The sequence below is a fragment of the Podarcis pityusensis genome, assembly GCF_964106645.2.
Source record: "Podarcis pityusensis genome assembly, chromosome: 3".
In the NCBI taxonomy this organism is placed as follows: domain Eukaryota; kingdom Metazoa; phylum Chordata; class Lepidosauria; order Squamata; family Lacertidae; genus Podarcis; species Podarcis pityusensis.
The window spans coordinates 14,287,004-14,314,308 of record NC_138026.1 but is presented as its reverse complement, the minus strand read 5'-3'; the positions used below and the strand labels follow the sequence as shown (position 1 = coordinate 14,314,308).

The following is a 27,305-nucleotide window of genomic DNA, read 5'->3' as shown; positions in this document are numbered from 1 at the left end:
CAGGATCAGATCAGAAACTGGGACAGCTTCTGTAAATCTGGGACCATCCCTGGAAAATAGGGAGAGTTTCTGATGCTACCTTCCTATAGGATAGAGACTGGCCATTGTGATGTCATGCTAGGCCTTCCTGCCTGAAGGAAGGGCAGGCTGACCAATGGCCATTGTGATCTCATTCTGATGCTACCTGCTGACATCTGCTGATGCAGCTTGCCTGAGAGACCATTATGACCTCATGCGGATGCTGCTAGTGTGAAGGAGACAAACTGGCCACAGTGACTTTATGCTGACGTTGCCTGCCTGAAAGAGAGAGACTGGTCCTGTCTCCACATGCTGTCAGGCACTTTGATGAGAAAGGGGCCCTTTGAACACCGGGCCAGATATGGGTTTCTTAACTTTCTTGCCCCCTGACCCACTCAAGTGTAAGCTACATCTTTCTCTCCACAGGCGGACCCCATTGTGTCAACCAAGGCGCGAGTAAAAAGACGCACAGTTCAGCCAGTTTTTAGGCTGGCGGATTCAGGATCTTGTTGTCACGGAAGTAAAACAGCAGTAGCAAATTGGAGGGGAAGTCTTTCAACCAACCCACTGTAACAGACAGAAACAGGCACGGTGTCTTTCTCACTGAGGTAAGCCCATGAAGGAGCTTTTTTCTTTTGTTTCTTTTTCTCTTATTCAGGTGGGCAGTAGCATGTGTGGGCCAAGAAGTGGCCAGCAAGAAGAGGAGGATTGGCTGGTGGGCATGCCAACTATTACAGTGTTTCTACTTAGACTATGAGTAGAGGAAATGAGGGGCAGGTGAGGCTTGTGAGCCTGGGAAGAAAGAAAACTCTGATCCTAAACCTCTACTGCCTTGCAGGATATCTCCAGGAGAAGAAAAGGTCAAAGAGTAAAATCCTATACAAATCTGGAGTGGAGTTCCTAAGACAGCTGGATGGCATCTTGTATGCCTCCTTCCAGCGACTCTTGCAACCAAGCAGGTACCGAATGAATGAATGAATGAATGAATGAATGAATGAATGAATAAATAAATAAATAAATAAATTTATACCCTGCCCTCCCCGGCCAGAGCGGACTCAGGGCAGCTAACATCAATAAAATCACAGTAAAAACATAACAGGGGAAGGGGGGGGGACACACCAATTTAAAATACAGGTTAAAATGCAATTTAAAATTCAGCCTCATTTTAAAGTAGCTGATAAATCAAGACCATAAGGGGAGGGAAACATAAGGGTCAGACCAAGTCCAAACCAAAGGCCAGGCGGAACAGCTCTGTCTTGCAGGCCCTGCGGAAAGATGTCAAGTCCCACAGGGCCCTAGTCTCTTGTGACAGAGCGTTCCACCACGTCGGGGCCAGTGCTGAAAAGGCCCTGGCCCTAGTTGAAACCAATCTAACCTCCTTGAGGCTTGGGACCTCCAAAGAATTGTTATTTATGGACCTTAAGGTCCTCCACGGGGCATACCAGGCGGTCTCGTAGGTACGTGGGTCCTAGGAAAGCAGAGTAAATGTATTACTCTGCTTTCCTTTGGACCATGTTAGTGAGGCTGAGAGTGGGGAGTCTCGCCTGAGCATACTGCCCAAGCTTGTGCCCCAGGGGAGTCATTTTGGTGCTGTTAGCACAGCGGCTTCACTTCGGCCCCAGAGGCGCATTCCATTGTCTTTTGAGACAGACGGATGCCAACAACCAACAACAACTTACAAGATGTACTCCAGAGTGAACTGGCACCAAGAGAGGTAGCAGTGGTAGAGGTGGGCATCGGGATGTTAGCAGTGCCTCAGATTAAAAAGGGCAGCTGCTTCCAGTCAGAGCTGGGTACCTTTTGAGAAACAAACTGGTAGGCTTCAGGTGAGTAGAAGAAGGGCAGGCAGTGGCATGAGTCCCTATGAAATTTTGTCTGTGGTATGATTATTTTCCACCGAGTCACTTTGATACATTGACACCCTGTTTGCACAATTTAACAATTCCAAAATACAGATGCGCTTTCACTTACATGAGATTAAATATACTGCCTTCAACATCCTTCCCCCAATAGTTGCAGAAAATATCTGAGCACTAATCCTTCTATTTGCCAGAAAGATTTAGTTATTATCCTCCCGTAAGCAAGAACCAGACTTCACATAGACAATGAAAACCTTTTTTAAGATAAATTTATGATCCCTGAACTGTAAAGGTAAAGATGTGGTCTTCTCAAAATTGAGGTTGTGTCCTCTTCACTTCAAACTTACCTCACAAAACACAATAGTACACCGGAAACAACAAACGACAGGCCTAAAGATTTGGTATCATGTTATTTGCTCAATAAAGAAACCCCTCTCTTCTCCATAGAAATTAAGAGTCAAAATATACTTAAATCCCAGGTTTTCAATTAGTTAGCTCTCATCTCCAACAGAATCCCCTCTCCTCAACAACCTTCAGGATCAACCCTATAGTTCACAGGACCACAGACCAAAGGCGCAGATGAGAGACTGTTTCCTTGCTGGCATACAACTTTGAAAGGGAGAGCATAACTCTCGTACTTGGCACTGATCTCAAATCCCTGACTTCGTGCTCCACTTGCTCCAAGGTCAGGTATACCCCCTTCCTATTTTTCTTCCTTTTCGTGTGAGTATACTCTGGCACATTGCTACCTTCACTTTGAGGTAGTGGTGAATTATGTTACTCTATGGCACTAAGGTGTGTGTATGTACTGAACGATTTTTTGCTACCCACATACTTGTAAACCTTGCTGTCCAAATGACCACCCACATACACTCTCTCTCTCATTTCTTCATAACGAACCAATCTTTTCCCCACTTCCTGGTGTGATGGGTTCTTTATTCGGCATAAAGTTTAAAGGTATACACAGATTTCTAATGGCTCCGCATGAAAAAGCAATGCTTGTGTGCTGGATATATATTCACAATAATTATTTATTATTTATACCCTGCCCATCTGGCTGGGTTTCCCCAGCCACTCTGGGCAGCTCCCAATAGAATATTAAAAACACGATAAAATTAAAAACACAATAAACATCAAACATTAAAAACTTCCCTAAACAGGGCTGCCTTCGGATGCGTTCTAAAAGTCACATAGTTGTTTATTTCCTTGACATCTGATGGGATGGCTTTCCACAGGGCAGGTGCCACCACTGAGAAGGCCCTCTGTCTGGTTCCCTGTAACCTCACTTCTCGCAGTGAGGGAACCACCAGAAGGCTCTTGGAGCTGGACCTCAGTGTCCGGGCTGAACGATGGACACAGATGTAGCTGCAGCCATACAGCTCATGTTGTTGTTTAGTCGTTTAGTTATGTCCGACTCTTCATGACTCCATGGACCAGAGCACGCCAGGCACTCCTGTCTTCCACTGCCTCCCACAGTTTGGTCAACCTCATGCTGGTAGCTTCGAGAACACTATCCAACCATCTCGTCCTCTGTTGTCCCCTTCTCCTTGTGCCCTCCATCTTTCCCAACACCAGGTTCTTTTCCAGGGAGTCTTCTCTTCTCATGAGGTGGCCAAAGTCTTGGAGCCTCAGCTTCACAATCTGTCCTTCCAGTGAGCACTCAGGGCTGATTTCCTTAAGAATGGAGAGGTTTGATCTTCTTGCAGTCCATGGGACTCTCAAGAGTCTCCTCCAGCACCATAATTCAAAAGCATCAATTCTTCAGCGATCAGCCTTCTTTATGGTCCAGCTCTCACTTCCATACATCACTACTGGGAAAACCATAGCTCATAACAGCTCATACATACAGCTCATAACAGCCCCTTTTTCTGGGTTGCACCCAGTGAAAAGTCCTTTCCTTCAGCATTCATCTGCCACACTTCAACCGCACCTCACCAGTAGTAGGTAAATCTAATGAGAGAAGAATAAACCATAGGTAAAGTGAGCAGGGGTCTGATCTGCGAAACAAACACTGCAGGGAAGCGTCTGGCAGGCATTCCACATGCAGAATTGACAAGAGAGATAAGTTCACAAAACACTGGTTGCCCCTCTGCTTTTATAGTATGCCTTCCCCTTAAGGATGTTTTCCCCTGACTGAATTGGGTGTTGCTAAGCTGTAGAGCCATCAATCAAAGATCAGAGGCAGGGTTTTTCTGTGTGAATCACAGGGATGAAGGATGCATTTGCAGCGGCTTACATTCTACCAGCAGGGATGCCAATCGCTGCTATTCTTGCCCACCCCACCCCCCACCTTTGGTTTAAATTGCTAGGCAATTTTGCTCCCTAACTTCATGACAGGCAGCTGGGAAGGAATACTGGAGCTAAATTTCATTTGCTCTATATTTCGTTTTAGTTACTGGCATATATTTAAGTGATATATGAACTAAATCTGAATGCATATTCCTAAAACCAGAGTGATAGTCATGTTATACAGCCTCAGCAGCAACAACAGCCAAGAACCTGCGTGGCACCTTAAAAACGAGCAGATGTTCTGTGGCATAAGCTTTTGTGAGCTAGAGAACCCACTTCATTAGATGCATGAGTTGTTACCCTCAGTTGGCAGATTTTGTGTGTGCACGCGCAACAGGCACACACACCCCCCCCCCCCGGCACAGCACAGGAAACTGGAAACTGTGTCATCAGATAAGTGATAAAAATGCAGGCGGCACATTGGATCTGTGATATTTTTCCATGCAAAGCTCAAGTGTATACAATAGCATCTACCGCTTGTAGTTATTTTGAATATCAGTAATATCGTATACAGCAGTACCTTGGGTTAAGTACTTAATTTGTTCCGGAGATCCGTTCTAAACCTGAAACTGTTCTTAACCTGAAGCACCACTTTAGCTAATGGGGCCGCCTGCCGCTGCCGTGCCACTGGAGCACGATTTCTGTTCTCATCCTGAAGCAAAGTTCTTCACCCGAGGTACTATTTCTGGGTTAGCGGAGCCTGTAACCTGAAGCGTATGTAACCTGAAGCATATGTAACCCAAGGTACCACTGTACTGTAACTCCATTTGTTACATGTAAAGAATGTGCTTTTATTGAAAAATAAAAAATTAATGAGTAACGAGGGATTTTTTTTACAGTCAGCAAATTTAGGCTTCAATCCTACCTCCAATCCTCATCCCAATGGGAGTAAATCCATTCAATAGGATGGACTTCTGATAGGTACACATGGCCATGATTGCACTGTTTAGCCTTAGTAAAGTTTCTCTGTGTGTGCATTACCTTTAGCTTGCCAAAGACATGCATTTGTGTGTTTTGACATGCATTTGTGTGTTTTGGGGTGCTACAGAAGATCACGGCTCTGAAAAAAGCTCTTTGGGGGGCAACCTCTCAGAGCAAAGTCATGTGAGATCATGGCACCCAAAATGGCCGCCGTGCTCTTGCGCAAGAAAACAGAATACTCCGTTTTTTCCAGGGCACTTGCAGAGTATGCTGAAGATCTATGTGTGTGTAGAGAGATTGTCATGTTCTACAGTGAAAGTAAATGGTCACAGGGCAGGACCTGAGGAAAAGCACATCAAAGTCCATAAAAGGAAGAGAATATGAGGATGCAGAGAGAGGAGATGGAGTAAAATGGGGAAAGAATATCATTTTGGGGTAGCGTGGGAAGATCCTGGACCCAAATCCAGGCTCAGATCCTAACGTCTCACGGCAGTTCTCACTCCATGTTTTTGATTCATGCGAATCAAATAGTAGTGCAGGATAGAATGTGCAGTGATAGAATCTTTTCTTTTCCCGGACCCATCATTTCAGAGGTCATGACAAGGTACTGGTAGGTAGCAATTTTGAATTACCTTTTAAAAAAAGAAAAAGCTTAGTTTTGTTGACAATTCTCCTTTTACTTCAAACCTTGAAAGTCCTGTCTGGGCTTTGTTGGTTCATTTGCTTGCAATTCCTTTTTATTAGCTGCCTTGCTCTGTGTGTTCACTGCTGCATTCAGGCTTTATATTGCCGTGTAATATTCTAAATGCTCCAGAATGCATTCAGACTTTCCTCCCATTGTTTTAGTGTTTCACTTTCCCTCTTGACAGTCCTGCAATTTACTCTGCGCTAAGGACCAGGAAAGGCCCTGCCTCTGGGTAAGCATTCTGACTGCTGGATATAATAACTAGTGTCACAAACATAATAAAATTTTATATGATTTTTTTATTGGCTCCCTCCTGGAAGAATTATGGCAGCAGCGGTGGCCTGTTGAGCAAATGTGTGTGGCTGCAGGCGGACTGCATCTGTCTCCTCTCTTACAGAAGTCACCATCTCCTCTCTCTCTGCCCCCTCTGTGCAAGGAAAATCCACATTAGTCATAGCAACAGAGATTAAAATAATTTGTTAAAAGGGGCTTACTTTACCCCTGTGCTTGTTTAAACTTAAAACTGATTTCCCACCCTCCTTTCTTTCCTGGAACAAAGCCAATACTGTAGCTTGTTGCTTATTATTGATAAATGGTTCGAACACGGACATCGATGCATAAACTGTGTTTTGCACTCCTTCCTCGTCTCATTTTATGCATCTAGGAACTTCTTTGAGGGAGGTCAATATGTATGACATCCTTTTCTGAAAACTGTGCTGAAAGTGCCAGGAAGCGCCAGCCTAATGAGCCTATAGCCCTCTGCTAGACCACCCTGCAGGAGTCTGCTGTAATAATGTTTCAGATTTATCTACATGTCTTCCTAGTTTATCTCTTGGGTGGCTGCTTTCTTGTGCATCAAAAAAGAGCAACAATAGAATCATGGAACTGTGGAGTTGGAAGGGACCACGAGAGACATCTAGCTCAACACCCTGCGATGCAGGAATTCTTGGCTCAAACCCACAACCCTGAGATTATGAGTCTCAGGCTCTATGAACTGGGCTATTGCATCACAGAAAAACAGACCAGGTATTATAGATTTACGTAAGTTTTGCATATGCTAATCTATATATAAAGATGCAAATTTGGCAATAATTACTATAATTTAAATAGAAACCCAGCACATCTCTGCATAGTGAGGAAGACTGTGGCCAGGTAATCTATGTGTCTGCTCAGTTTTCTGTCTATGTTCTATATGTTGAAGAGCACTTCAAAACTGCCCACCTCCTCCCTGGCTTTCCCTTCTTCTTTATTTAGTAAAACAAATGTTATTTGCCGTTAAACTGAACTTGGGCCAGACACTCTTCAATTAGAGGCCCACCCTCACCAAAGTAGGACATGTGGCCATCCTATTTATATGGCATTATTTATTATTTCTTAAATTTCCATATTGCCCTTCATCCAAGGATCACAGGATGATTTGTAATAATAATTTTAAAAAACCATAATGACAAACCAAAACAATACCACCCCCCGCCACAGTTTAGAAGACCATAGATTGTTTGATTAGCCAAAGGCCTGGGAGAAGAGAGATGTTTTTGCCTGGTGCCTAAAGATATGTAACGGAGGCGCCAGGTGAGCCTCCCTGGGGAGAGCATTCCAGAAATGGGGAGCAACCACCGAAAAGGCCTATTCTTGTGTTGCTACCCTCCGGACCTCTTGTGGATGAGGCACACGAAGAAGAGCCTTAGATGATGATCACAGGGTCCGGGACAGTTCATATGAGGAGAGAGACATGAATCTTGGCAAAACACAGCCATTAGAAACTCTGTGCCATCATGATTCAAGAAAATGAGTCCCGGTTCCATTGAAAGAGACATTGAACTGGAAGAAGCTGTGAGGTCATCCAGTTGCAGCTCTCAACCTGGTACCCACATTTACAGCATCAGTGATGGTGTTTGTTCAGATTCTCTCAGGACTTCCCCCAAGAAATGTGCCTCTGTGATGGTGGCAAAGAGAGGGGCCCGGCTCTGTGGTTTACAATTTAATCCTGGGTTTCTTATTGGCACAAAATTGGAAGCAAGAAGAATTACCGACAAGAGAAGAATGGAGGATGAAACTGATGGGCTATGCAGAATTAGACAAACTAACAGTAAGAATTTGAAACCTGCGGGACCAGAGATTCTCAGAAAACTGGAGTAAATTTACGGACTATTTGAAAAGTAATTGTGAGGATCAGATTACGCTAGTAGGTTTGCAAGAAGTTTTGTAAGGTGAATTATTTGAAATATTGCAAAAAAGACAATGAGGATTGTTAGTCAATATAATTAAAGGTAATATGAAATTAAGAAATGCATAATAAGTGATAAGAATGGAAAATCATCAGAGGTGTTGACGGAAGTCCAAAAAAATGTTGCATAAGATGAGAAGTTTTGTTGTATGAATGATAATTAATATGCTAAAAACTAATAAAAATGTTATATTAAAAAAAATCCTGGGTTTCTGTGGAGTCACCAAAATGTTTAGAAAGTGTAAACTGAAGATGTGGCAGAGAAAACAACAACAACAACGAGGGAAATTAAGTAACAGAGAATCACAGGTATTAACAAAGACAGTTTGGAGTCTCAGGCCATTTAGAGGATGCTATAAAATTTGTCTGAGTTGTCTATTGCTCAGCAGAGGTAATGAAGCCTCACTTTTTGTCAGCAGGATAATTAAACACAACATTGCTGTTGCTGTCCTGGCTGGATGAGGTCAGCTTTTCCAGGGCCTCCGATGATCAAGGCACTGGGGTTTTATTCCTGTTCTTATTTGTATTCATATTCCAGCATGAGTCAAAACACCAAGCAACAGATGATCCATTACTACAAACAAGGAACAAATGTGCTAAATTAAAATAAATTGATATAGATTATAGAGATTACATTCTTAAAAGGCCTGCAGCGCAGATCTGGAAAGGCTATTAGACAGACCGCAGCAGAGAATGGAGAGCCGTTCACAAATACTAATACAGCCTTGCTTCCAGGAAAACACATCTTATTATTTTCATATTTCGCAAACAAGATGGGAATAGAGGGGATATCCAAGATCTGGCTTTAAAAGAATTTTAGAATGTCGGTTGAGGTATTTATATAGATGTAATTTACTGTGTACAAATTACTTACATTCCCCATTTGTGCTTTGATGAAGGCCATTAGCTTTATTGCCCTTTGTCTGGACATCCCACAGGCATCTTGGTGGGTGAGGAACATCATTCGAAACAGCGTGCTAAACCAAATGCACCTCAGTTTCATCCAGTAAGGTACTGACATTTCTTGCCTTCTTGTTAGGAATGGGCAGATCAGTTAATTTCAGCTTCTCCCTGTTTCTCATTTTTCCAGTAACCTTTCCAATTCACCACATTTATAATAATAATAATAATAATAATTTATTATTTATACCCTGCCCATCTGGCTGGGCTTCCCCAGCCACTCTGGGCGGCTTCCAAAAAAATATATATTTAAATACTGTACTACATCAAACATTAAAAGCCTCCCTAAACAGGGCCGCCTTCAGATGTCTTCTAAAAGTCTGGTAGTTGTTGTTCTCTTTGACATCTGGTGGGAGGGCATTCCACAGGGAGGGCGCCACTACTGAGAAGGCCCTGTAACTTGGCTTCTCGCAGTGAGGGAACCGCCAGAAGGCCCTCGGTGCTGGACCTCAGTGACCGGGTAGAACGATGGGGGTGGAGAAGCTCCTTCAGACCGAGGCCTTTTAGGGCTTTAAAGGTCAGCACCAACACTTTGAATTGTGCTCGGAAACGTATTGGGAGCCAATGTAGGTCTTTCAAGACCGGTGTTATATGGTCTTGGCGGCCGCTCCCAGTCACCAGTCTAGCTGCCGCACTCTGGATTAGTTGTAGTTTCCGGGTCACCTTCAAAGGTAGTCCCATGTAGAGCGCATTGCAGTACTCCAAGCGGGAGATAACCAGAGCATGCACCACTCTGGCGAGGCAGTCCGCAGGCAGGTAGGGTCTCAGCCTACGTACCAGATGGAGCTGGTAAACAGCTGCCCTGGACACAGATTTGACCTGCGCCTCCATGGACAGCTGTGAGTCCAAAATGACTCCCAGGCTGCGCACCTGGTCCTCCAGGGGCACAGTTACCCCATTCAGGACCAGGGAATCCTCCACACCTGCCCGCCTCCTGTCCCCCCAAAACAGTACTTCTGTCTTGTCAGGATTCAACCTCAATCTGTTAGCCACCATCCATCCTCCAACTGCCTCCAGTTCACCTTAAAAAAAAAATTCTTAGGTTGGAAAACTGCACTGCAGAATCTGAAGAAAAGCGCATTTTAAAAGACAGCTGGTTGGCATATTGTTCCAGAAAGTGCAAATTTGTTCCCTTTCCCTAGGAAATTCCTTGTTCAGTCTTGGTGAAATGGGGGGGGGGGGGGAGAGAGACGGGTATTACTAGGAAACAAGAGTATCAAGCCAAAGTCCGCACATTGGTTGCTACTCCTGTCTATAATTATGTGTCCCTCCTCCAGTGCCTGAGAAATAAATCCCCTCAAATATATTTCCTCAAACACAATGCAAAGATTGTTTGCTCATCCTGTTCAGTTCCTATTTGTACTGCCTCAATGTCTATATATTGACCATGTGAACTCAGACACATTTAATTGCATGCCAGGATCTACCCTCCCAATCTGAACAGAGAAGTGCAAAGTGTTCCCTTCTGTGAGCAAGTGCAGTGATAGCTGATGCGATTGCCTTCTGGTGTGTTTGGGTGTTCAGGCCCAGAAACCTCCCCCCTAAATAAATTCACACTTGACTCAAGTTTTAGGTTTGCTTTTTGGCAGAATTTAGGCCACAACTTTATTGATTACAGAAAGTGACTGGTTGCATAGGCTCTGATTCGACTAGCTCCCTGCCATGCAGGTAGCGCTGACCCAGGGCACCAGCATAGGTCAGCCAAGGGTGAACACCTGGATAAGTGGAAAGCCGGGCATGGGCTGACTCCGCCACCCAAATGTCTCCCTGGACTCAGGCATGGGCACAATCCCCTCACGGCGGTTGACCAAACCGTCGAGTCCCTGGATTCCTTTAACGGAATACCCTTCACATAGGGATGGCGAGAGCGTTCTCCCATCCCTATCACCTGAACCAGAGCCTATTCGCAACCTTACAAGTTGTGACGATTTGCTACGCGGCAGGCGAAATCCAAATGGCAACAGCCAATCAGCCAAGTGGGGGAAATTCCTGCTGTGCCCCTGTCCCAACGACAGATGACACACGGTGCCATAGCAAGGTCAAGCACAACAAGCTCTAAAAGTAGGGAGAGGTGGGCGGGTGTTCCCAATGCACGCACCGAAAGAGGAAGCTCTGGGTCACGTGCATGGGCATAAATAGGTCCCTCAAACCGTTTGGACTGCGTCCCATTGGCCAGATTGCACACAGCTTCGAGGGACCTACCAATTGAGTGTTGTGGCTTACCACTTGAACCCACCCACAACACAGTGTGTCGGTTGTCCAGGTCTCACCGCAATATGTGCCCTCTTTAAGGGAGGACCCAATTTGTCTAATGGGGGAATGCTCACACCTTTTTGCGATCCAATCTCTTTTATTTGTGGCAGCCATTTTGTGTCATGTTATGCCACCCTTCCCCCATGACAGTCAACTTGTGATGTACCATACTCCCACAGCAGCATACCCTGCAAGTGTCCCGGAAAAGAACGAGATGTTTTGTTTTCTCATTTGAGAACACAGCAGCCATTTTGGGTGCTGTGCTCTCTTGCAATTTCACACTGAGATCTATTATTATTATTATTATTATTATTATTATTATTATTTTCAATTTTATACATTTCAATGATTTTACAATCCTTTTAACATTTCAAAACTTGACTTCCTTCCCCCTCTTTCTGTGGTTTCTTAAATTTATTCTCAATACTTTCTGCATATCCAAATTAACTTAATTTGCTCATTTATTCATTTACTTTAACTATATACTCTTATAAAAATGCAGGTTATTACAACAATCCTGCCAATGTTCTTATCTGTTTACAGTTTATTTGTAAATATTCAATAAACCATTTCCATTCTTTTATAAAAAGTTTGTTATCTTGATTTCTTATTTTTCCAGTAAGTTTCGCCATTTCTGCATATTCCATACGTTTTTATATCCATTCTTCTTTTGCCACTGTAGTTGTATACATGAATAAATTTCTATACAGTTTGGGTAGTTCTGTCCCTCTAATTCCCAAAAGGAAAGCTTGGGGGCTTTTTTTACAATTCACACTGAGATCTTGCCCAGAAAAAAAGCGTGACGCCCCAAAATGCATGGTTTTGGGTGCTGTGCGAGCATGGCCCTGAAAAAATCATGTCTTTGGGGCTCTGTGATCTCTTGTGGGTCATATGACTTACGTGGGAGAACAGGTAGGAATATGCATGTCCCGGTTTTGGGACCCAAGATTTGGAGGATATGCAGCAGTTTTTTCCCCGCCACTGGTACCCACAGCACTTTCCAAGTTGCAAATTTGCCCACTGGCCCCAAAGGATTGGCAACCCCTGAGCTGTGTTATTAGCTAGTTTAAAAAGAGAGATAAAACAGTTGTGAAATATTGCGCATACTTGTGAGGTAAGTCCTTAAGCCCTTCCCTCACTTAATCCAGAGGACCAGTGTCCTTCTCACTCTGTATACAGTGTGAGGAAGCCAAACATGACACAGGCTCTTACCTAGTCTCTTAATTGCATAACAGCTTAAGATGGCTTTACATGAAGCAACACAACTTGGTCTTTAAATGGCCCTCACTAATATGTCCTCCCATTTTGGAATGTTATTTTCAGTAATATATGGATCTATATGCATGCTTTACCTTGTTATATGGGTTTTTGCAAACATTACTTAGGCGGAGAGCTGCATTGCAAAATTCAGAGAGATGCAATTTTGAAGGACAAGTGTGTTTTGGTCTGCATATTGTTTCAAAATGTGTGAGCATTTAAAGTTCACCTTTAAATGCATACTGGGATGAATTTCTACCCCTTCTCTAGCATTGAGTGGGTGTGAGTCAGTCCCCAGAAGCACCTATTGGTTTCCATATTGGTTCCTATGAATTTCCATATTGGTCCCTACAAATTTCTGCTTTGTATTAAGTCCTTGTGGGTTCAATGTGGCTAACTCCCAGGCAGGTGCATTTAGGGTCATAGCCCATGTACCTCATGTGATGTGGGAAAACAGCTAATGTACATTGTGAGTCATAAGGAACGGGTAATTTTCATGTATTCTTTAAGCAAGCACAGAGATATGACTGGCAATTAGGAGAATAATTTTGTAATGGGTAAAGATGTTGTATAAGATGTGCCTCAGATGTGCATCTGGTAGGGCTTCTGGAAGTTTCTCAGCTATTCTCGAATCTGTATCTTATATCTGAGTATGCCCTGCCCATGTCTGAAAAGCATGAGCCCGTCTCTGTTTTCCACAGATGAGTTTGGCTACCGCACGGTTAGAACAACTCCAAAACATGCAGAGAAAGCATAATCTAATTTACATGATGATATTCTGATTGCAAATGGCAAAAGAGCAGCTCCATAGAGTGAGCTGGATTTATGGCATGCATATCTGGTGGTTTAGATCAACTAATAAGCGAACGAGGTACTTTTCAGGACAATCTAACACAGCTGGAGGCATCAAAACAAACAAAAATGGACAGTCTGACTCGGTAAACAACAATAAAATTCTTTTGTAGCTTGATAAGCTCATTGAGGCCCAACTGAATATTTCATTGAAAGACGGAGGAGAGCCTGGCAGCTCAGCATTTCATGTCTCGCTCCCGAAACGAAGGCTGCAATTATGTGCACAGTTAGCTTGGCTAAATCCTATTGATTTCTCTCACGCTGTTACAAGGTAGAGCCTATCCATGAAATTTGTTCAAAATAATAGTGTATATGTATTTTCATATCATAGTTACTTATTGAAAGCGATCCCTTATTGGGATGAAATAGTTTTACGTTCAAAACAGTGCAATGGCAGAATATGAAAATGTTGCCCTTTGCTTCGGCCGAGTGACCAGTTACATGGTCACCAGTGGTGGCTGGTGGGATTTGTGATCCATAACGTGGATCATCTCCTGACCTGGGAAAATTTCGTGCACCAAGGCATATTGATGGAACAGGGTTGGCACTCGTCTATAACCAGAGGCCCATTTCCTAGGAAAAGCTCCAGTAGCCTTTCTCGACTCGACAAATGAGCTGGAACAACTGCTAGCACTGCATGGTGTTTTTCTCCGGTGGAAATCAGAATGACTGTACATTGCTGCAGATTTGTTTTTATGGACCTGCAGTTTTATGGTGGATTTTCATTATTGTATTTTGCTCGATGCTTCATACCTTTAACTGATTTTGATGCCTCTGTATCTACACCCTGGGAGCTGCAGGTTGAAGGGCGGATTACAAATACTTTAAAGCAAATGTCTTGACCAAAAAAATAGCCACTTGCTTGCCACAGCTGGGATTTTTAAAAGTGCAATAGAGCCTCATAGTTGGCCATTGTGAATCTAAAGGAATGAACTGCATTCTGAGAGCAGTATCAGCTGATGGGGTGGTTCACTGAGCAAAATTGTGTGGGGAAATGAAGGAGAACATCCCTTTCTCCACTTCAGGTCAGCTCTGCATTGAAGCTAGGAACTTTAAGGGAGCCAATGCTTCAGCAGTGAAGCAGCTCAGATTACGAATTTATATAGCAAGGATAGCCAAGTATGGGGTCAAACACTGCCACAGTACAATTTCCAGATACTAAAAACAAACAAATGAGGTATGTGCAACAGTGTATGACCCTGATGCTTGAAACTTTTGTCCTTTGACTTGATATGTGTATCTGAAGTCCTGATTTTGCTCTGTGAACAACAACAACAACAACAACAACAACAACAACGTGTGCATTAAGGTAAAAAGGTAAATGACCCTTTGACGGTTGGGTCCAGTCAAAGGCAACTATGGGGTGCAGTGCTAATCTCACTTTTCAGGCCGAGGGAGCCAGCGTTTGTCCACAGACAGCTTTCCAGGTCATGTGGCTGTGGAAATGTTAAGGATAGTAGGAAAGGATATATTGAATAAGCATTATCCTTCCTTCACTCACACTAGTGAGTGATGTAGCAGATCAGCTTCCCCTCAATATAGCAGGAAGCTAGTTTGCAGATTCATTTGAATCTCTTTAGTTAAGTAATCCAATTTGGTTTGCCCAGCTGGATTATTCCTGATGTCCCCTTTTATCCCTCTTAAAAGAATAAAGACACAAGAGTCTTTCCTTAAAAGTAACAAGAAATTTTCTCACATTTCACTTCACGATTTGATCCCTGGAAGGCAGGCTTTACTCACTAGTTACATAACAATCTGTGAGTTCATCTCACATGGAGACTGAGCTCATGTGCTGCTGGCTGAGAACCAGCAGACAGCAAAATTATATTAAGAGAACAAAATGGCTGCAGGAGAGCAGCAAACAAGAGAGAGAGCAAGAGAGAGAAAATGGCTGCGTAACTCGGCTCTTTTACGGAGTCAGCCAGGGCCATACCCATCTCCTAGATCACATGCAGGGGGAGGATGCTCCAGACCAGGGGAACAGGAAGTTATACTGACTGGAGTAACATCCCCCTGGCTGTGCCCGCTCTAGGGAAACAAGGAATGTTGATTTGACTGTACTAATGGATTACATCCCACAGTGGCCAGCATGACTAAACTGCTTCTGGCTTAACAGGACACCGGGACAAAAAGCCTTTTGCCTTCCCGCCACAGTGGTACCTATTTATCTACTTGCACTGGTGTACTTTTGAACTGCTAGGTTGGCAGGCGCTGGGACAGAGTAATGGGAGCTCACTCCATCGTGGGGATTCGAACCACCAACCTTCTGATCGGCAAGCCTAAGAGGCTTGGTGGTTTAGACCACAGCGCCACCCACGTCATATAATGTATGCATTATGCCACAATGGAAGGTGGGCCAGGACCCGGACCATGCCACTGAACCTCCCCTTAACACACTCAGTGTGGGCAAATGCATGGTGGGGCCCTGCTATGTATGAGCAGCTGCTCAGGGTAGGTGCTCCTCACAATCACAACCCACAAATGTCTTGCCGGGATCCTGAACGTGTGACATGCTTTCAGATGGGATGAGCAGGTGCTCATATGCAACCCCCTCTGGGTATGAGTCCAAGCTGGGGCAGGTGTTGAGGGTGGGATTGGCAGAGGAGGGTGTGCAGTCCCGCACCACCTTCGGGCATGATAGCCATAAGCATGAAAAAAGACATGCCAAAAGGAATTCTCTCTTGCACTGGAATCCCAATACTAGAAGACAGCCAGCACAATCCTATGTGTATCTCCTCTGATGTAAGTCCCACTGAGGTCAAAGTCCCCCTTACTCCTAGCGGATATAATATGCTTACTTGATTGTGAAACATGGATCACTTATAAACGCCATCTGCAACTCCTCAAAAGATTCCATCAATGGTGTCTCCGAAAATTTTTACACATCACTTGGGAAGACAGACAAACTAATGCCAGTGTATTGAGAGAAGCAAAGATCACCAGTGTCAAAACAATTATTCTTCAACATCAACTTCGTTGGACTGGTCATGTTTTTCAGATGGCTGATTATCATCTTCCAAAGCAACTACTCTATTCTGAACTTAAAAATGGAAAGCATAATGCTGGTGGTCAACAAAAGAGGTTTAGAGACTCTCTCAAGGCAAATCTAAAAAAAAAATGTAGTATAAACACTGACAATTGGGAAACACTAGCCTCCCAAATGGAGAACAGCCTTTACAAAAGGTGTCATGGGCTTTGAAGACGCTCGAACTCAGGACGAAAGGGAGAAACGTGCTAAGAGGAAGGCACGCTTGGCAAATCTTTGTCATGATCAACTCCCTCCCAGAAACCTATGTCCCCACTGTGGAAGGATGTGTGGATCCGGAATTGGCCTCCACAGTCACTTACGGACACACCATTAAGACTATGTTCATAGAAGATAATCTTACTCGGCTAAGAGTGATCGCCAGAGAAGAAGAAGTACTGCAGCCTGTGTCTCTATGTGGTTTTTTTTTGTTTCATATATGGAGATTACATACAGTGGTATCTCGAGTTACAGACGCTTCAGGTTACAGATGCTTCAGGTTACATACTTCGCTAACCCAGAAATAGTACTTCGGGTTAAGAACTTTGCTTCAAGATGAGAACAGAAATTGCATGGCAGCAGCGGGAGACCCCATTAGCTAAAGTGGTACCTCAGGTTAAGAACAGTTTCAGGTTAAGAACGGACCTCCAGAACGAATTAAGTTCTTAACCCGAGGTACCACTGTATTGGCAAATAGCAATAAAAAGCTACGTCACCCCTCAGTAGCAAAAAGTTTAAAAATGCAATTTCACCAAAGGGAGGGAGGGACAGACCTTTTGCTATAAGAAAGGAAGCGAGAAAACAAAGCTCTGCCCGCATTTCGCATCTCAAGTGCGAATTTCTCTACCCATCTCACTAATGGTTATTGCCCTTATCTCCCCATCCCCCTTCCTATCGATTTCTCACATTTGAGTGGTAATGAAAACAGCTCCAATTTGACAGGAGAAGGGGGAGAAATGATTTCTCTCATCCCTTCTCCATAAATATTGGGGAGGGGGGAGAGAAAAAATACCACTGCATTTATGACATGGATTTGCCTCGGCTGACACTCTTGAAAGCACACCTCTGAGAAAGTTGCGTTCGAGAGAGCACTGCTGTTCTTTTTATAGCGCTGTGGACGAGAGGCCAAGAGATAGTCTCCTGAAAGCCATTTTGTCTTACGATCTAATTCCATTTAAGAATCCACCAGGGTTCCAGGGAAGATTAAAGAATTTGCACAGAAATGGAGCGAAGTTTTTCTTTGTCTTTTATATACACATATATATATATAAAGCTGTATCATGAAAGGACTTTAGGTCGCTATTTCCCTATTACTAGTAGTTTATGTCATAAGACATTCATATCCGACAGACAAAGAGAGAGATTTCCTTGCCCCTTCCTCATATCCACCAGGTTATTCCTCAGGGACCTCATAGGATACCTCCTAAGGGAGCTGACAAATGAAAAAAAAAAGCAACAGCAGCAGCAGAATTACCTGGGTAAGAGAGTTAAGTGACTTACAAAGTCTCACTGTTCCTCACCTCCTCCAAGTTAGCCAAAACTCTGACTGCTACCTAGATAAAAATATAATTGGAGCAGATTGTAACTAAAGGGGATGTTGCCTCCAGCTGGAGGGAGCTGATGATTATTTTTTTAAGTGTCGGATTCTGTCAAATCATAGCTGAAAGTCTGTTTTCCCCGCTTACTATTTTTTAAACAACTGAGCTGATAACAAATCACAGAGAGCTGTCAGGAAACATTGAGAGGTAATATACACAACCAACATAAAAGGGGGGTAGGGGAGAGAGAAAAGAGTTTCAACTGAGCATAATAATTAAGAGTGGCCGATTTCCATGGAGCCGATTAGATTTTCCTCACATATTTTCACACAGGCGTTTTGAATGGATAACGTTGCACTCCCCTTTCCATAGCTATGCATGTTGTTCGTTTCTGTAAGCCCTCTGTATGCATCCTTACCAAAGTCACTAGGGGAGAGGTTTTTGCTTTGGAAATGAAATTAAATCTGTACCCCTGAAAGGGGTGGTGGTGGGGGAGAGTCACAGTGGTTGATTGATAGGCACAGTGAGCCAGAAGAATATCACATCTCTTCAGATTGACTGGATAAAAAAAACAGGTGCAGAAAATGCAAAACAGATAATTCTGTTAGCGATATCTGCTAAAAATTGGCTGGCTTTCCTGCAAATAATGTTATGATAGCCAAATAGAGGTTCGGCTCCGGGCTGCAGGACCTCCTAGCAAAATGTCATTTGGTCCCTGGTAACAGCAGTGTGGGCTTAAACCGCACTGTGACCTGTGGCAGGTTGCTATGAGTCCACCGTTGAAATTTCACACAATACTACATTGTGGGTATCCTGGGTAATTAAAATGGCAGGGTAGCTCACAGACCCAGCTGCCAGGCATGGGCCTCAAAAATTAAAACTTACCAACACAGTTATTTCACTTCTAGTGAGAAGAAAGGGAGTAGAGCAGTATGTACAGTGGTACCTTGGGTTAAGAACTTAATTTGTTCTGGAGGTCTGTTCTTAACCTGAAACTGTTCTTAACCTGAGGCATCACTTTAGCTAATGGGGTCTCCTGCTGCCACTGTGCCGGCAGAGCATGATTTCTGTTCTCATCCTGAAGCAAAGTTCTTAACCCCAGGTACTACTTCTGGGTTGGCGGAGTCTGTTACCTGAAGCGTCTGTAACCTGAAGCGTCTGTAACTCGAGGTACAACTGTACTCTGAATTCTGTGCATCAGCAGATAAAAGCGTCCTTTTGGTCAATTTTCTCAGATTTCTGCTTATCTGTATATTAATGGCAAAACCAAAGCCAGTTTTTGAGGGTGGTGGATACCTACTTTGTTGGAGGGATAAAGAAGAAAGCATAGGACCTTACCACAAAAGAAAAGTCTTTTTCTGTTTTAAAACAACAAAACTGCAAGCCCCAGACATGCTGCTTCCTTCCTGCTTCAGTCTTTGAGAGGGAATATGAGACTGGCCATTGTGACCCCATGCTGATCTCCCCAGCTTGAAGGAGATGCTGGCCACTGTGACCTCATGGTGATGCTATATGAAAGACATCAGCCAGCCATTGTGACCTCATGCTGATGTCAATTTGCAGGAGAAAGCCCACTTACTGCCAGCTGGCTGGGAGCATCAGTTGTGGTCTAGGATGGCAATGGCGGGTCGCGGCAGCATCTTGGCTTTGGTGTGGCCGGGGGATGATTTCACTCCGTCCTCCGGCCACACTGAGCGATGGGGCTCATTCATGGTTGCAGCCAATTGTGGGCGAGCTCAGGGGCATGGTTTGGGAGCGAAACAGAGGGAAATCTTGGGTCAGATTCCATCACCCATTGTTCCCTACTCTGTGTGTTTGTGGGCTGCCCTGTAGAGGACCTTGCTGTGCAAATTTTCAGTCACAGTAGCCAGAGCCAGGGAGAAATTTGCCTTCAGACTGACTGGGTCTGTCTGAGGGTTTTGCCCATCTCATAGCAATTGTGACAACTTATGGTGGATAAGGCAATGAATTGGATCCTTAGTCTAATTGGACAAGGAATAGCTCCTCTCCCAACCCACCCCAAGGGATCAAGAGTATCCCCTTGATGGGATCCTGGGGAGGTGCTTTTGTCTGGAAACCCAAAAAAGGGACCGGCGCTGCATTTGAATGACCTCTGTATAAAATAATAACAAAGAAATAAGGAAAATTGGTACGATACATTGTAAGAATGTACAGTGGTACCTCGGGTTAAGTACTTAATTCATTCCGGAGGTCCGTTCTTAACCTGAAACTGTTCTTAACCTGAAGCACCACTTTAGATAATGGGGCCTGCTGCTGCCACCGCACTGCCAGAGCATGATTTCTGTTCTCATCCTGAAGCAAAGTTCTTAACCCGAGGTACTATTTCTGGGTTAGCAGAGTCTGTAACCTGAAGCGTATGTAACCCGAGGTACCACTGTATTACAAAATATGAAAAGACGAAGGTAATAATCATAGGTACATTCGATCTTAGAAATTTTAAATGCACTGGTAGTTGATGGGAAGTCTATCACGCATTAGTAAGAATGCTGAACAAAAGAGACTGTATAAGATTGAATAAATTTTTATTTGTATATTTACATAAGATTACTGACACAAGATTGTTTTTGGTTTATATAAGTTTGTTTTTGTTATGTATGAAACTTAATAAAGCATGGAAAACTTTTTTTAAAAAATGAACCAATGGGCCATGGCACCCCCAAAATGGTGATATTGTGGGTTGCCCCAATTTGATGTATGTCATAGGGTGATTCTTAACCTTGGTTAACCCTGCCAAATCAGCCAGCAGCCTAAACCTGCTGACACCTGTAATCAATAAAGCTGTGGCCTGTTAAATTCTCAATTGATTGTCCTGTGTTTATGGTAACTATATCATGCCCTGCCCCCCCCCCCACTGCCTGCAAAGGCTGACTATATGCCTCCATATTGATGCTGCCTTCCTGAAGGAGAGACTGGCCACTGTAACCTCAAGCTGATTTTGCCTGCTTGGAGGATGAAGGAAAGAGAAACTATTTTATGTTGCCTGCACATTGCCAACCGCTTTCATTAGAATGGTGACTTTTGTGTCCTGGAACTACAATAATTTTTCCTAGCAAATGCAGGGCAGAATTCACACAGGGCTTCTGCTAGCACAATGAGCTCCCCCCCCCAAGCCCCTCATCACCCCCCAATGGCTTGGGCAAGGGGCTTCAGGAGAACCCCAAGAGCAGTGCTTGGCAAGGAGGAGAAGGGGAAATAATTCTGTCTGGCGAGCAGTGATGCATGCAGTGATGTCACCATATTGTGACATTGAATTCCACCCAGTGAACCAAACTAACACATACCAGAAAGAAAAAAAGTAAGCAATGAAATGAACACAGATTGATTAGAGTATTGATCTTTAATTGTTTATTAGGAAATGGAAAGCAATTTGGCAAGATGCCAATAGTCCACTGCTCTTCTAAATGCCTGACTTTCTTTCCCAGTCCTTCCATCAAATCACCATAATTGGAGTGCCCAGGGAAAATAATAACACTGTAGTCAAAACTTAGATCTGCATGTCAAAACAAAAGATGCCATCCCCACTCAGTGGTGGCGTTTCTCTAGTCAGCTTGCTTCTTTCCTCTTTCAAATGCAGCAGTTGTTTTATATGAAATGGCAAAAAGCAGCATTTTGGGGCACTCGAGTCCACAGAGTGAGCCAGGATTCAAAACACCTTGTTTATGGTGAAATCTGACTTAGAGATATGAAAACCTCACCACGCACACTCAGTGCTGCGGTCTAAACCACTGAGCTTGGGCTTGCCGATTGGAAGGTCAGCAATTCGAATCCCCGTGACAGGGTGAGCTCCCGTTGCTCTGTTCCAGCTCCTGCCAACTAGCAGCTCAAAAGCACACCAGTGCAAGTAGATAAATAGGTACTGCTGTGGTGGGTAGGTAAACAGCATTTCCATGCGCTCTGGTTTCCGTCACAGTGTTCCGTTGTGTCAGAAGTGGTTTAGTCATGCTGGCCACATGACCTGTTGGGTGTAGTGAAGGGTTAACCTTCTGTGCCTCAAGCCTGAGAGGAGGCGCGTACAAGGGAAGTACGCCAGGACGTGACGAAAGCAGCTTGGAATGCTGTGAGCTGAGTGGAAAGCGAAAGCAGGTTGTTGCGTAGCTGCAAGCAGACAGAGAAAATGCAGCTTGAATCTGATGGCTGTTATGGATTGTAAATACACTACTTTTGTGCAAATAAAGGGATATTAGGACAGAAGACACGTGTGGGACTTGTTTACTGCTCTTTCGACACACGCCGCTGTGTAACTCTGCTAATTGCTTTACGATCTACAGAGGCTCCCAGGGGAAGCGTGGCTGGGTGCCGAACAATAAAGCAATAAATCTACCGAACATGACCCGGAAAGCTGTCTGTGGACAAATGCTGACACCCTCAGCCTGAAGTAAGATGAGTGCCACACCCCATAGTCGTCTTTGACTGGACTTACCCGTCCAGGGGTCCATTACCTTTACCGACTTTAAACAGCCTCTGAATCTCCAGTTCTTTCCTGCTTAGACACATTATGTCCAGGCTGCTTTGGGTTAAAAACACATGTGTATAACAGAGTTTCTCTCAATGAGAAGATTGAGCTGAAGAGCATGCAAATGAACATCCAGGCTCTTTCACCCTCCCTATTTATCTTACATGAGTGTTTCACATCCATAGGCTACCTGTCGCCTAATGATGACAAATGCCTACCTTTGTTTCTGGTTCTGTGCACTTAGGATTGTTGTCCGTACATCTTTATGAACTGTTGCACATTAAGAACAAGCCTTACAAATGAGATTGCTGCAGCAAAAATTGAATAAACTTCCATCCCACGTCAACCACAGAGATTAGACCTGAGCCATAGAAGCCTATTGATTCGTTTATGGATAACTGTGCAATGATACCCAGGCAAGAAAATAAATATTCCAGGTGTGCCCTCAGTCTGATTTCCTAAAAATCAAACCTTTTCTACCTGTCAAAAATGATGCATTTATTGGGTTAATGCTTGGATCTGCACAATCCAATTTAGTCATACTACTTAAGCAAATTGGGGGACATTTCAAATGAACATACAAACTCAGTTCTGTGAGTCATTTGTCACAGACACACAGATGCTGAACTAACTTTAGAAACTTCTACTCAATGTGCTAGCAAACCTTTTATTTTAATTTTTAAAGGGTGGGGAAGAAAAAAACTCTGTTGTTTCATATTTAAAGGCATTAGAACTCCCCCCTGAAGATGTACTTGGTCCACCTTTATGAAGGTTGGATAGTTCAGCTCAGCAGCCATTTGCATGATGTGCAGAAGTAGTCAATGTTTTCTGCACCATTAATACAACCAACTAGGCGATCAAGTGGCTTCATGCATTGTCTCTTTCCTCCCACAGCTAATTAGAGCTGCAGTGGTGATCCACGTGGCATGTGTCAGAAAGAATTAATCAATTGCTCCTCCCACCTAGTTTTCCATTCCTCCCCAACAGTCAGCCAGCATCCCATCACCACTGATACCTTTGTTTTGCTAGTGGGTGGTGCCATTTTTTGCTACATTAGGATCTACTCTCACCTTTGAACTTCAGAACGAGAGGGAACAAGTGAGACCTGCAGCAAAATGTTGCAGCGCTTCTGTTTGGGGTCTTGGGAATTGTAGCTCTGAGTGGGGGGAACTACAGTTCCCAAGGTTATTTGGAGGATGACATGAGCTTTAAACAGATGGTATGGACTGAATCTATCCTGTGCCTTTATCCTCCTGTTCCAGCTGCCCATTCTATTCCCATTTCTCCCATTTCCTTCAGTCAGTCTCTCAACTTTCCATGCCACTAAGTTCTTATTGGGGCTGTTGTACGTTTTCCCCACATCTCTCCCTTTGGTTGTGGGGAGCTAGTGTGCTCATCCTTTCTATGCACCCAAATGTGCTTGATCTTCATTGGATCTGAATGCCTAAACTGTTGGCACCCATCTGTCTCAAGTGACAATGGAGGGCACCTCTGGGGTTGGAGTCAAATTGGTAGAGAATCACAGAGAGCGTGTAAGGAGGTCCTGGGCTGCCCAGATGACAAGACCTCGCTCTCAGCCTTGCAGATGTGGGCCAAAGGTAAGCAGAGCAATATATTTGGCACCAGCAACATTTTAGGGACTCCGCTCTGGATTTGATTTACTCCTTAGCCTTTTCTTCTCCCAAAGGTGTCCTGCAAGGCAGCAGGTACGGGTTTCTCCTCAAGGAGTAATGCCTGTTAGAATATAGTTCTGTTCCACCTTAAAAGGAACAGGCATGACTGTTGTGTGTCACATGCCTGTTTACATTCTAGCACAGCTTGCTGGAACTTCCGTTTGTATATTGCTTTTGCTATAATGCTGTTGTGCTTGGACACGAAGGGAAGCAGACATGTTTTTTCCTTTGTTCCTGAACTATGCTGAATAAACGCCTGTAAATAATGCTTACACATGTCTCCGTCCACCTCTTCCATTGTGATAAGTTATTCACTCTGCTGATAAGAGCGCGCTCAGCTTCTGAAGGTTTCTGAGGTTCGAATTGCTGATGATGCTGTTTTGAGAACCGGAGTTCGCCCGGCTGCCGGCCGGTGGCTGGAGCCAGCTGGGGGCCTGCCAAATGCCCCCGTATCCCCAGCAGCACCCCAATAATGCCTGCATAGGACTATAGAAAACCAGCAGCATCAGTATTAGGGAAAAGACTAGTTAGCCAATTTTCTCATGAAGGAGGTGAGATCACACACCTTCAATACACACAGATACAAATGCAACAAGCGGATAGAAAGAGAACTTATCAGATTGGACCCTTTCTGAACTCGAAGCATGGGTACCCCCAACAAAAATTTAAACTTCAGCAAAATATTTGGATTTTATGATATGTATTGGTATAATTCGGAATAATTAATGTGATATGATTGGATTGTTAAATGGGAAAATTAATAAAAATTATTTTTAAAAAAGAAAGAAAGAGAACCTATCCAGTTGACGTTGACACAAAACCCCACACGTACACTGTAAAAAAATATAAATTTCTCCACCACCCATCCTCTCCCCTCCCCTTCTTCCTGACGTTATACTTTACTCAACACGAATGTCTCATAACAAATGTAACTGATCTGTAGAACCTGTACAACCTGAAAAAAGAGACAAGGTCTTTTTTTGTAAACCCAGAAAATCTTTAGTAAAAAATTATTTTGAAACAAAAGAGAAGCAAATGGCACCAGCAGCGTCAACAGGGAAGATGGCATTGGAAGATGGCACTGGATAGGCTAACAGCTGGAATGGTGAATCACTGAAATGTGAACAGTGTATTTTGATGCATGCTTAAGAAGCGAAATATTAACACAATAGAGTAGCACAGAGGGAGGGCACCAAAAAAGAAAAGAAAGACCCCCCCTTTCAAAAGTCCCTGCTGTCTTCCAGTTTGTATATTAATTACACAGCTATTTTGGGAACAGTGGAATAAAAGATCTTTTCCTTTAATTATAATTCCATGTGCTTCAGTCACAGTGTGTGGTTTGAATAAAGAAAATGATTTTGTTTTGGGGGAAAGTTTTTTAAAAATTAATAATAGTAATAATAATAATAATAATAATAATAATAATAATAGAACATAGTAAATTAAGAAATCGCAAAGTGTGAGATAGCCCTGTGAATTTGAAGAAAACAATGCCAGAAAGAAAGAAAAAAATCTCTCTTCCTTTTGCTGATCAGGGGCTACTGGATTTCCCAAAGAGACTTTTAATTGTATGACATGCCTGGTATGATTCTCAAAGTAAGCAGTACCAAGTTCAAAGAATACAATTCTATGCAGGACAGAACACCATTTGTCTTACTTTGCAAGATTCATACCGAAGCCTTGGCTCCCTAGGTTGTGTAGTCAAAATCAATTCATACCTTCATTCATTGTGCCTGAGGGAATGAATAGAAACCGTTTCGGTGTTACACATCCATAAGAACTGCTTTCCATTCCCAGGAAAATAAGTCTAATTCAACTGCTTTTTGTTTTGGTTTTTTGTTTCTTCACTCATCTGAGGCCTCCAACAAATTACTCTGGTGCGGACCCATCAAAAGAAGCTGACTGGGTCCAAAAGAATGGCAGTTTCAAGGCTGGTGTGATCGGGTTGCCAAATGGCTGGAAAACAAAATAGCCTGGCCATTTGAAACCACTTTGAGGCTTTATTAAAACCAAGCGGTATATAAATATTGATAATTAATTTTTGTGGAGATCCTGGGCATTCTCTGCTGGACAGGAGAGGAAAAGACCGATTTACCCTTTTATTACGGGGGCTTTGTCCTTTCTGATTAGGCCCTCCTCTTGTCTGCTGAACTGTCAGAACTCCACGTGTCCCTATTTTTCCAGTCTCGGATTTACAGAAACAGCCTCAGTTTTTGATTTGATATCGGAATATCCCGCTTTCCTTAAGAACACCCTATTTTCACTGGATAAATGTTGGAGGGTATGGAGTTATGCAACCCCCAGCCAAGGAGATAAGTAACTATACAACCTTTAGAAGACACCTGAAGGCAGTCCTGTATAGAGAAGTTTTTTAAATGTTTTATTATGTTTATATATAGGTTGGAAGATGCCCAGAGTGGCTGAGGCAACCCAGTCAGATGGGCGGGATATTATTATTATTATTATTATTATTATTATTATTATTACCACCCCTTTTTTCATCAGAGAAAAGTTGGAGAGTATGGACTTTACCTCATTACTGCTGGACCCTGACCCTTGACCCTGCTGGGCTCCACTGCTTAACTTTGTGAGGCTCAGTCACCTAGTTCTTCTCAGATACTAGCTTTTTTATTTTAAGATATGGCTCTCCTAGGTGGAAAGCCTGAAGCATTAACATGAGGATGCAAAAAACGAGATAGACTGAGCCTCACTCCTATGTTCCTATGACAACAATCCCTTGAACTTTTCACAAACACATTCCAAACCTCAGTGAAATATGAAAGAAAGATTTTATTAAGAATAGCAATTAAGAGACAAAGGGAAAGCAGAATGCTACTTTAAGAAAACAAGCAAACATTGAAGAACTAACTAATCTGTGGAAGACTATTGGAGACAGCCCTGGTGCTCACTCAGGACAAGTTCCCAACGTAGATTCCACATACAGCAACCTTGGATGGTTAAATGTGTGGATGAAGGCATATGGGGACAATATCCTACTTTTATGATGTTCCTGGACCATAGCTGTCAACCGTCCCTTATTTGGCGGGAAACTCCCTTATCCCAGCGCCGTTTCCTGCTGCTGTCCCTTATTGATGATGTCCCTTAAATGTCCCGGGTTTCAAAGGAAGCAGCTCCTCTCCCTCCCTCCCTGCCGGCCAGGGAGGAGGGAGGCTCCAACTGTGTTGCTTGGCTGCCCGCCCCGCCCCCCTCCGGCCTCCTCTCATTAGCTTGGGCCCCCGGGAGCCCCTCCCCACCGGGACTGAGGAGCCTTGAG

At 43.6% G+C, this 27,305-nt stretch overlaps 2 long non-coding RNA genes across 3 annotated transcripts; one reads left to right on the top strand and one right to left on the bottom strand.

Moving 5' to 3' along the window:
- The first annotated feature begins 266 nt into the window (after nucleotides 1-266).
- LOC308473956 lies at nucleotides 267-5,979 on the top strand. 2 transcript variants are annotated; one of them, XR_013984428.1, is made up of 3 exons: nucleotides 267-626; nucleotides 857-977; nucleotides 2,389-5,979. It is a non-coding gene; the product is annotated as an uncharacterized lncRNA (long non-coding RNA). The 2 variants fall into 2 exon arrangements; XR_013984429.1 differs by having other exon boundaries at nucleotides 1,641-5,979.
- A 72-nt stretch (nucleotides 5,980-6,051) lies between these two features.
- LOC308473957 lies at nucleotides 6,052-19,363 on the bottom strand. The gene is made up of 4 exons (XR_013984430.1): nucleotides 19,223-19,363; nucleotides 19,018-19,131; nucleotides 17,821-17,899; nucleotides 6,052-6,199 (listed from the first exon to the last, which is right to left on the bottom strand). It is a non-coding gene; the product is annotated as an uncharacterized lncRNA (long non-coding RNA).
- Nucleotides 19,364-27,305: the final 7,942 nt, after the last annotated feature.